This window comes from Ascaphus truei, chromosome 2, assembly GCF_040206685.1.
Source record: "Ascaphus truei isolate aAscTru1 chromosome 2, aAscTru1.hap1, whole genome shotgun sequence".
NCBI lineage: Eukaryota > Metazoa > Chordata > Amphibia > Anura > Ascaphidae > Ascaphus > Ascaphus truei.
This window is the reverse complement of record NC_134484.1, coordinates 262,347,079-262,355,913: the sequence shown is the minus strand read 5'-3', so window position 1 is coordinate 262,355,913 and position 8,835 is coordinate 262,347,079. Positions and strand designations below refer to the sequence as shown.

Sequence of the window (8,835 nt, the reverse complement as noted above, 5' to 3'; positions counted from 1 at the left end):
GTTATTGCTGCTTTTCTTCAACTATATATTAATAGCATGTGAGAGGTATTTTGAAGATTTACAATTTTCACTAAACAAATAATAAAAGTAACGTTTTGAAACTGTTAAGGTTTATTATATGACGTATTTCAACCAATTTGACAAGATATGACATTTTCTTATCTGCTAGTCAGGAGAGACTTTACCTCTAATGATATATTAGCATATCTTTCACTGAAGGGATTATTACCCTGTTAGAGGTATATAATCAATGTATATATTTATACCAATTGTATAAACTTGTATGAGCTATTGTTTTAATTAAGCCAACATGTTTTCTTCTTTTATGATACCCGTTTGTGTCTTGTACAGTTGTCTGAAGTCTGGGTTGCTCAACTGAAATCAGAGAAGGCAGAGAAAATAGTAATATTATTAAACAGCCTGATGAGTGTGTCATTCATAACATTATATCTATTCTTTGCAAAGAAGAAAGGCGAATCAGGAAATGGATGGCCTTTTCGGGTCATGTAGATCCGTACCCCAAAATTCATCCTTTTCACCACAGCAAAATAATTTACAATTGACCCTTTATTAGAAATACTACATTAAGATATTATTGTGGTTCTTTGTCACACGATGCAGAGGCAAAGTTTCATCGTACCATTCTAAAACTTCAATTCATAAAGATTTTTCAGAAGGTGTCCTATGGAAAAACACCACTTAGTAAATATAACCATTGGTCTTCATGACAGCACTTGTTATAGTAATGTATGTATGCTTACAATATATATTTCTTTTTTAATTACATATTGGGCTAGATCCACAAAGCTCTACTAAGTCAGGGCTCATAACAAGACATTTATCAAAGCTAATTATCTGCAAAACAATGGTAGTTGTATACAGTATCTCCTTAGCATAGGTTTAACATCATGTGTGCTTCTAATAACGTGATATTAAGTATGTCTTACTCCCATCCAGACCCGCAAAAATGACTTTTCTGATGGTAGAGGAAGAGGGGGCAGACCTTATTCAGACCCTTAAAAATTACTTTTCTGATGGTAGAGGAAGAGGGGGAGAAGAAAGAGAAGGAAGAGGAGAAGAACCAGTACCAAAATGACATATACCTTCCAAAACACTCCTCTATACAACACATGGGTAGATACCTGTGAACACAATTGAGATATTGTTTTGGGAGGTATGTAAGTAAATTGGTACCCTACTATAATAGTAGAGTCATTCTCCTGATCATCCTCCTGCACCTTCTCACCCTCCCTTACTCTTTTTTTCAGGATATCGATGGGCGTAACACCAAGTTTAAGTATGACCCAACATAAAGTCCCTGCTTTAACCGTAACGGAATTTTGTGGAAATGCATTGTTCAGGGAACACCTCTTTTACATTTCATTATCACTAAGAAATTTTATAGTTAATGCAATGCTCTTTTAGGGAGATAACATGACTTAACGTTATATTAGCCTTTGATGATATGCAGTGCGGCTTAACGTGATGTTCATTTAGGCTAATGTAATGTTAAGTCACATAGTGGAGCTTTGTGGGTTGTGTTTCATTTTGCTATTGTCTTTAAGCTACTGTATAAGCTTTGAAAATTGTTTGGTTTTCCAAAGCTACAGAATTTTACCCAATTTGTAAAAACATGCAAGTATGGAGGGATCACAGGTCTGTAAATTTAATCTGAATTAAAATGTTCTAAATTACAGTACAAATTGTGAATGTGTGAAAACATGAGTTTTAAGGTTAAATATGTCAGACCAAATACAATGCCTCCAACAGTCATTCCAGGTAGAAATATTGCAGTGTCCGATATCATGGTATAAATAAAAACATAGGGAGGCGAGATACCTTAAGCGAATTAGTAGCAGGGAAATAGTATTTGCTGCAGTTATGCTAGTCTCTAAAGAAATTAATATTGATTTAAGTGCAGCAGAAAATTGAATCTGTATGTCAGTAGGTCCAGTGGGACAGTGAAAACACATTACCATTCTAAAGAATAATGGATAATGCAAACATAGTCCGACTTAATAATTTATGCTAACATTTCCATTGGTACTGTACATACAATACACATTTAAAAGCATGCTAAACTCTAGTTAATGATCAGTGCACTAAACTTTAATATGAGAGAAAAACATGACAATGAGCTTTTTGCCCTTGAATGTTGAAATAAAAACTTAGTATACTGTGGTTATAATTTACACAATTAACTTCCTATGAAAATTATGTTAATTGCATGAGTAAATAATGTTTACAATCTAAAACAGAGTTAATATACAGTGATTAGAATAGGTTTAGGAAATTACTTACCCTTTGAGATACTGCAGACTGCATTTAGCTTGAGCAGAAGAATCTAAAAGTGCCACGTCTTATTATTTCTCAGAGGTTTCCTACGAACTACTCAAAGCTTAAAATACTTTAAATGCCACATACAGTACAAAGAAGGAGGAGCTATGAAGTGCAGTACACTTAAGACTAGCAGGGACCATTTAATGACCTATCACTATTTGTTCTACAATGACTTTGAAATTAAAAGATTTTTTTTATATAAATATCATATATTGTTCAGTTGTTTGATTTGGTGGAAATGTTCCATTGCTTCCATTGCAATATTGTGAAATGTGTGAACAGATGACAAGGTGTCATATCTCATATGAATGAGGGAATGGAGCATTAAAATCGAGACAGGAAGAGTAAGGAAGTGTGAAAAGTAAACAATATTTTATGAGGAAGGTGCCGATGTGTGGCTGGATGACAGTGTAGAATAAGCTAAATGCACATACGATGTGAGCGAATGATACATCGTCTTTAAGCATATTTAAATGGAAGACATCATTTGTATTCAGAAAGTGTTGAAAAAAGTATATAAGTAAAATTGTAATGGATGTAAAAAAAAAGAGAAGAAAGCCAAAAGGGAAGAAATGTGTAGATAGAAATTAAATGTAATTAAGATATTGATGCAGAAGTAATAACTTAAAAAAAATGATACTGTAAATGAATGATACAAGGAAGAAATGTAGTATGTTTAAAAATGATATAGGACAGCGTACAAAGCAGGAATAGGAGAATAAACAAGGTTCAGGCAAAGTGAAAGCGATGAAAACAGGCCAAGGAAAGGAGAGAAGGTGCTATTATGTAGTTATTAAAGTATTTAGCAATAGAACAGAGTATTAAAGTTAACGCTTGATATAAAACATAATTTTATTTATAGAAATTATGCCCACTAGTTTCCAAGGTATATTTGTACTAAGCAAATTTCAAATCAACAACAGTTATTAAAGCACATTTTGTATGATTAGAAGAGAACATAGAACTGGGATATATTATAAGTAACACAGGTCAGTTCTTGTATTGGTCCTAGACTAAAGTACATTTTTAAGACGTTTTAATACATTTCAAGAAACAATTAAAAAAAGAACAACATTATTGATATAAATAAAAGCTATTACAACACTTGGGTATAATTATGGTCGTCATTATTTTTTTATTCATGGGAAGTTAGCATAATCCACAGTACAACACAGTTAGAGTAACAGTTAATAATGATAATAATAATAATAATAATAATAATAATAATAATAATAATAATAATAATAATAATAATAATAACAACAACAACGAATGGGGGAAAACAATACAACAAAGGTTTCCATTTGCAAAAGAAACAAAATAATATGATTTCTTTTTTTGCTGTGTATGCATAAGTTTTGCAGCAGGAAGCTTTACTATAGACTATTGACTTAATACATGTATGTAGAAACGTCTAGGTTAACAGAGAGAGAAAAAAATATATAAGGAAGGAAGAAATAAAGTAAAAGAAAGAAAATGAAAAAAAACCAAATATCCTCAATATTAAAAAAGGACACAGAGAGCTACAACATCTCAGAGTCCTGGAGAGGGAGTCAGTGAGAGAGAACAGTATCACTACATTGGCTCACACACCAATACTAATAATCCTCCTCCTGCTGCTGCTTCCTCTGAACAACTACACACACTTAAACGAGAGAGCAAAAGGCAGAGGGAGAGAATGTGTGTGTGAGAGAGGGAGAAGGTGACAGGGGGAGGCGATGGGTTTCCTCTTTCTCTACACCAGAGTCTGATATAACCGGATTACTATGATGCTATACCAGCTGTATAGTGCCCAAGCTTTCCCTCAAATAACTGGATCTACTCAACTTTGGCAAGATCTCGTCTGAAACCTTTTGGATTGAACACACCGCACGGCTTCCCATGTGTATGCGTTGTAACACTATCTGCTGCTGCTGCTGCTGCTGCGGTGCCAAACCCGGAGGGGACATCTGAGTTTCATTCTCTCCAGACTGCTTAATGAATTGGAATAGTCTGCTCCATTGTATCAGGTGAGTTATAAACATGCGATTCACTCTGTTAACTCTTTTAATACTATACATGGCTATGCTTAGTTGCATTGTTTTTCAGTCCCTGCAGCCAATAGCAGAGGAATCAGATTGCAGTGTAGTGTGCGGACTGCAAGTAATAAACACATATAAGGAAGGAAAGTGCAACTTTCTACTTAGTCTACCGCTGTTGATCAGATATTTAAATGTGTGTGTGTGTGTGTGTGTGTGTACACACACACCTGATAAAACTCCAAGCAACAATAACAGTAGCCAGATCCTAAACTAGCCAGGCAAATAAATCCATGGTGTTCTTCACTCAGGTTTCCTTAGGTTATATCTGGCTCTATGACGGATGCATCTCTCCTGTAATAGTAACAGAACAGAAGACAAGCTGTGTCTCTGTGTAACTTGGGTTAAACATTTACTCAAGTAGCTAACACTGAGCCAGTTATTCCCTTGAAATGTTTACAGCTAATGTAGTAAAGTGACATATGTGCTAATTTGTGTGTACCTAATAGCGCACCCTGCATATATAAATATGATTAGACAAGAAAAGGAAAACATCAGTAAAGCTAGGCAGAAAATGTATCAATTGGGAATGCATTAAAAAATAATGAAATTGCTGAGGTAATAATTTCTAGAACGATTGAAGAAATCTGAGAAAGCAGAATCAGATAGTTGATATGCTATTATTTACATGTTGAGGCATTTGGCGGACCTTGCCTATGCAAAATCAATGTATTAATCATATGTTCTCTTTCCTCGTTAAGTTTTGGTGGACTTAACTTCCAGGCAGCGTTCTCAATAAATTATGCAATGAACAAAATTTATTGCGTATGCAGTTACAGCCGTGGCCACTAGAGGGCGTACCTAGAAAGTGCACCATTATAATAATAGTCTGCTTTTTGTACTTTGTGGGGACATCAATGAGCTATAACTGCAAGGTCCCTGCTGAGGCAACGGGTGACAGAATTCTCAATTGATTTAGATTAAGCCCAGCCTATTTTTTATTAGGCTGCAAGTTCTATCAATTCCACACGGAATCAAAGAATTATGTTTTTCCAGTTAAATCCATTACTATTTAAAATGTATATGTTTGTTTCTATAACACCAACAATATAAGCAGCACTTTACAGAGTTATAATAAAGACAGAACAGAGAGATAATATACAAGTCACACAAGTGCATTAAACACGAAGTTAAACATAAGGGATTAGGGAGTCCCTGTTTTATAGAGGTTACAATCTAAATAGAGCAATCAGAGGTTTACAGAATACAATAGGAGCAAGTGCAGAAGAAAACATATTTGAGGGGCAAGTAAGTGCACCGGGAGTCTGAGGAGTAACCTAAAGCCTAAATTAATCAAGGGCTTTACTAGAGAGGTGAAATTATAGACATGATTTGAAGTGGATTAGCAAATACTTGGTTGGATAGATAGTGAGCCTGAGACATGAGTGCTTTGGAGACAATTGGGGTAGAGAGGAGACAGCCTTGTATAGGGGATGTGAATTGGTGTAGCGAGTGATTAGAGCTGAGATGTAAGATGGGGTAGAAGAATCTTATAGTTAATGTGAAGTTAGATGGAGATACAATGAAAAGCGAATCAAGGAACTGCGGATTTGTTTCAACAGCATACATTCATTGAGCTATTAAGTACGACGTTTTGACCGCTACAACAGCCTTTCTCAAGTGAAGAAATGTTGTATTTAATGGCTCAATAAATGTTTGCTTTTGAAACAAATCCTCAGTGCCTTGATTCACTTTTCATTGTATCAGAATTTGGATTACTGACTTTTCCCTGGGATCAGGAGCACCGGTAACTGTATCATTTTTCTTTCTATATTGGTGTGCAGCATATATCTCCATTTTGAAGTTAGATGGAGAGCCATTGAAGAAATGTCAGGAGCAGAGGGCAGAGACAAACCTAGTAGAAAGACAGATAACTCTGGCAGCAGCATTTTGGATAGATCGTATAATGTGGAGTTGGGAAGCAGGAAAGCCAGAGAGGACAAGATAGCAAAAGTCAAGTTGAGAGGTAATGATGAGGGCATGCATAAGAGTTTTAAGGTGTGATGTGAGTAAAGAGCAGATTTGGGCAATGTTGCAGAGGAAAAATCATCAAGATCTAGCAACAGTATGAATGTGAATGGAGAAGATGAGGAGTCAAATATTACATATAGGCAGTGTGAATGGGAGACTTAAGGGTAGTGGTATTGACTGTGACAGAAAATTGAGCAATTGGGCCTGATTAAGGTGGAATTATGATGAGCTCAGTTTTAGGCATGTAACATTTTATGCAATGGGGGGCCATACAGTATCAAATAGGAGAGAACAAATTAGTGACTTGTAACTGGATATCAGGAGTAAGCTTGGGGTTGAAAAATACAGTTGTGCAGCGTCTGCATAGCGATAATATTTGAAACCAAAGTAGCTATTGAGATCACAAAGTGACTTTATATATAGAGAAAAGGAGTGGTCCCAGGACTGAGGCACATCAACAGACAGGTCGACATTAGAAGAGGAACAGCTAGCAATGGAGACACTAAGGGAGCGGTTACAAAGAGAAGCGGAGAACCAGGAGAAGGCTTTATTACGGAAACCAGGGGGGTAAGGAATTTGCAGGAGTAGAGGATGGTCAACAGTGTCAAAAGCAGCAGAACGGTCAAGTAAAATTAGCAGTAAATAGAGCCCTTCAGATTTGGCAGTGTGTAGATCATTAGCTACTTTAGTGGGGGAACTTTCAGTGAAATGAGCAGTCAGAAGTCTGCATTGTTATGAGTGTTGATGAAATGTAGTAAATATGAATGGACAAGACATTTAAGTAGCTTAAATGCAAACGGCAGATGAGAGACAGGGCATTATTTTAGTTAGAATGGAAAAGTAAAATCAAAGGTGTTGTTTTTAAGGATAGGTATGACTATTGCATGTTCAAACGCAGAGAAAAAGTGCTTTAACAGAACAAGGACTTGAAAATATGTTTGAGTAAAGGGTACAGAGTGAGAGTAATTAGAGGGCAGATGTGGTGATGGGAATGTGGTCAACTAACAGGTATAGTATCTGTTTTTAGACTCCTGTACCTATTAAAGTCCAACTGTAGCTATTTTTCTATATCTGCCAATGTGAGAGATCAGGGCTGTCTCCTGCAAACATGGTTGAATCGCAAAATGTTTGTCTATTTTTATCACCTTCGGGCTTTGTGATAGAGCACTTTATGAAATACATATGTCATAAAACCTTTATCAGGGCAAAATAATCCTTCAATTGAGTGTGCAGATGAATGCATGTACACATAAACAGAATGTGTTTTTGTGTTAATCGGCGTAAATTTCAAAGAAATCTCTTGGAAGTACCTTCATCCAGCTCAGGCAGAGAAACTAAAGTGTACCTGTTTTCATTTGCCAGATGCTGAAGGGTCTGAATGAGCAAATGTAGTCATCTGCCTTTAACAAAAAAGAGGATATGTAAAAAAGCCTTGTGGTTTACAGTATCTCACACATTATGCTTCTTACCTCATGGAAATGAATGACTGCCACAGCTTGTGTAAGATCTAGAGACTGGTGATAATGATCTTGGCTTTCTTACTTCATTGTAATGAGCAGCCGTGAATTGTTCATTTGGCTGGAGTACAAGCTTTGCACAAACCAAAACCGTTATCAAAAATGCCTCTCTGATGTCTCTGAGACATTAAGGTATCGTTTTTAAAATCTCCTTACTCCTTAATGAAATACACTGCCTCAAATGTTGATGTTAAAATTCCCTCAACTAAACAAAAACAAAAGCGTGTATTGTAATTATGGTTTTATTAACAGTCATGCTTCATGAGATTGATAGCGGAAAAAGTGTGCAATTGTTAAGTACAGTGCAGTATTCTATATGTGAAAACTGTTTCAACCCAGATCCGTTTCTTTATCATTGTGTTCAAGCAATCTAATCTTTCTGTGCCTTGGGTACAAAAAAATGAATTTGTAAAGTGGGGATTTGTTGCACTTGAAAATGTTAACTATCGCAGATAGTTTTGTAAGGATCATCAATAGTAGTAATAATAATAATAATAATAATGATGTAGCAGAGATACAGTGACTGAAAACATTGCATTGTTATGACATAGGGAAATAATTTGTTAAAAATGAACATGCTCCATAGGTTCTAATTATAGACTAGATCTCTTAAATGTAATCAATAATGCATATTGCCCTGTATATCAAGGAATATAATATAGCAGTATTGCACTATTTTAAAGTGCAACTCTATGAGTACCAAGACAACTGTGCTAAGTATATCAGACAAGCAGTAACTCATTAGAGCAGGGATTCACTCTGTGTCTAACTCTTTGTAATTTATTGTGTAACTCATACTGTCTTCTTGTCACTAATTGCCAAGCCATTCTGCCCGTTTACTAGCTCAGCGGTGCGCAAAGTGGGTGGCGCGACCCCCAGGGGGGCGGGAGATTTAGCTGGGGAGGCGCGGGCAGTTGCAGCGTCATCTG

The 8,835-nt window shown here is 35.9% G+C and overlaps 1 protein-coding gene and 1 non-coding gene across 3 annotated transcripts in view; one reads left to right on the top strand and one right to left on the bottom strand.

The window, feature by feature from the left end:
• Positions 1-471: 471 nt before the first annotated feature.
• Positions 472-540, bottom strand: LOC142488948 (small nucleolar RNA SNORD123). Its single transcript, XR_012799744.1, has one exon. It is a non-coding gene; the product is annotated as a small nucleolar RNA SNORD123 (small nucleolar RNA).
• Positions 541-3,927: 3,387 nt separating this feature from the next.
• The window catches only part of SEMA5A (semaphorin 5A), a 795,598-nt gene continuing 790,690 nt past the window's right edge, over positions 3,928-8,835 (top strand). For both annotated transcript variants that reach the window (XM_075586198.1, XM_075586192.1), the window contains exon 1: positions 3,928-4,349. The gene's annotated coding sequence lies outside the window, so the exon portion shown is untranslated. The remainder of the gene's footprint in view (positions 4,350-8,835) is intronic.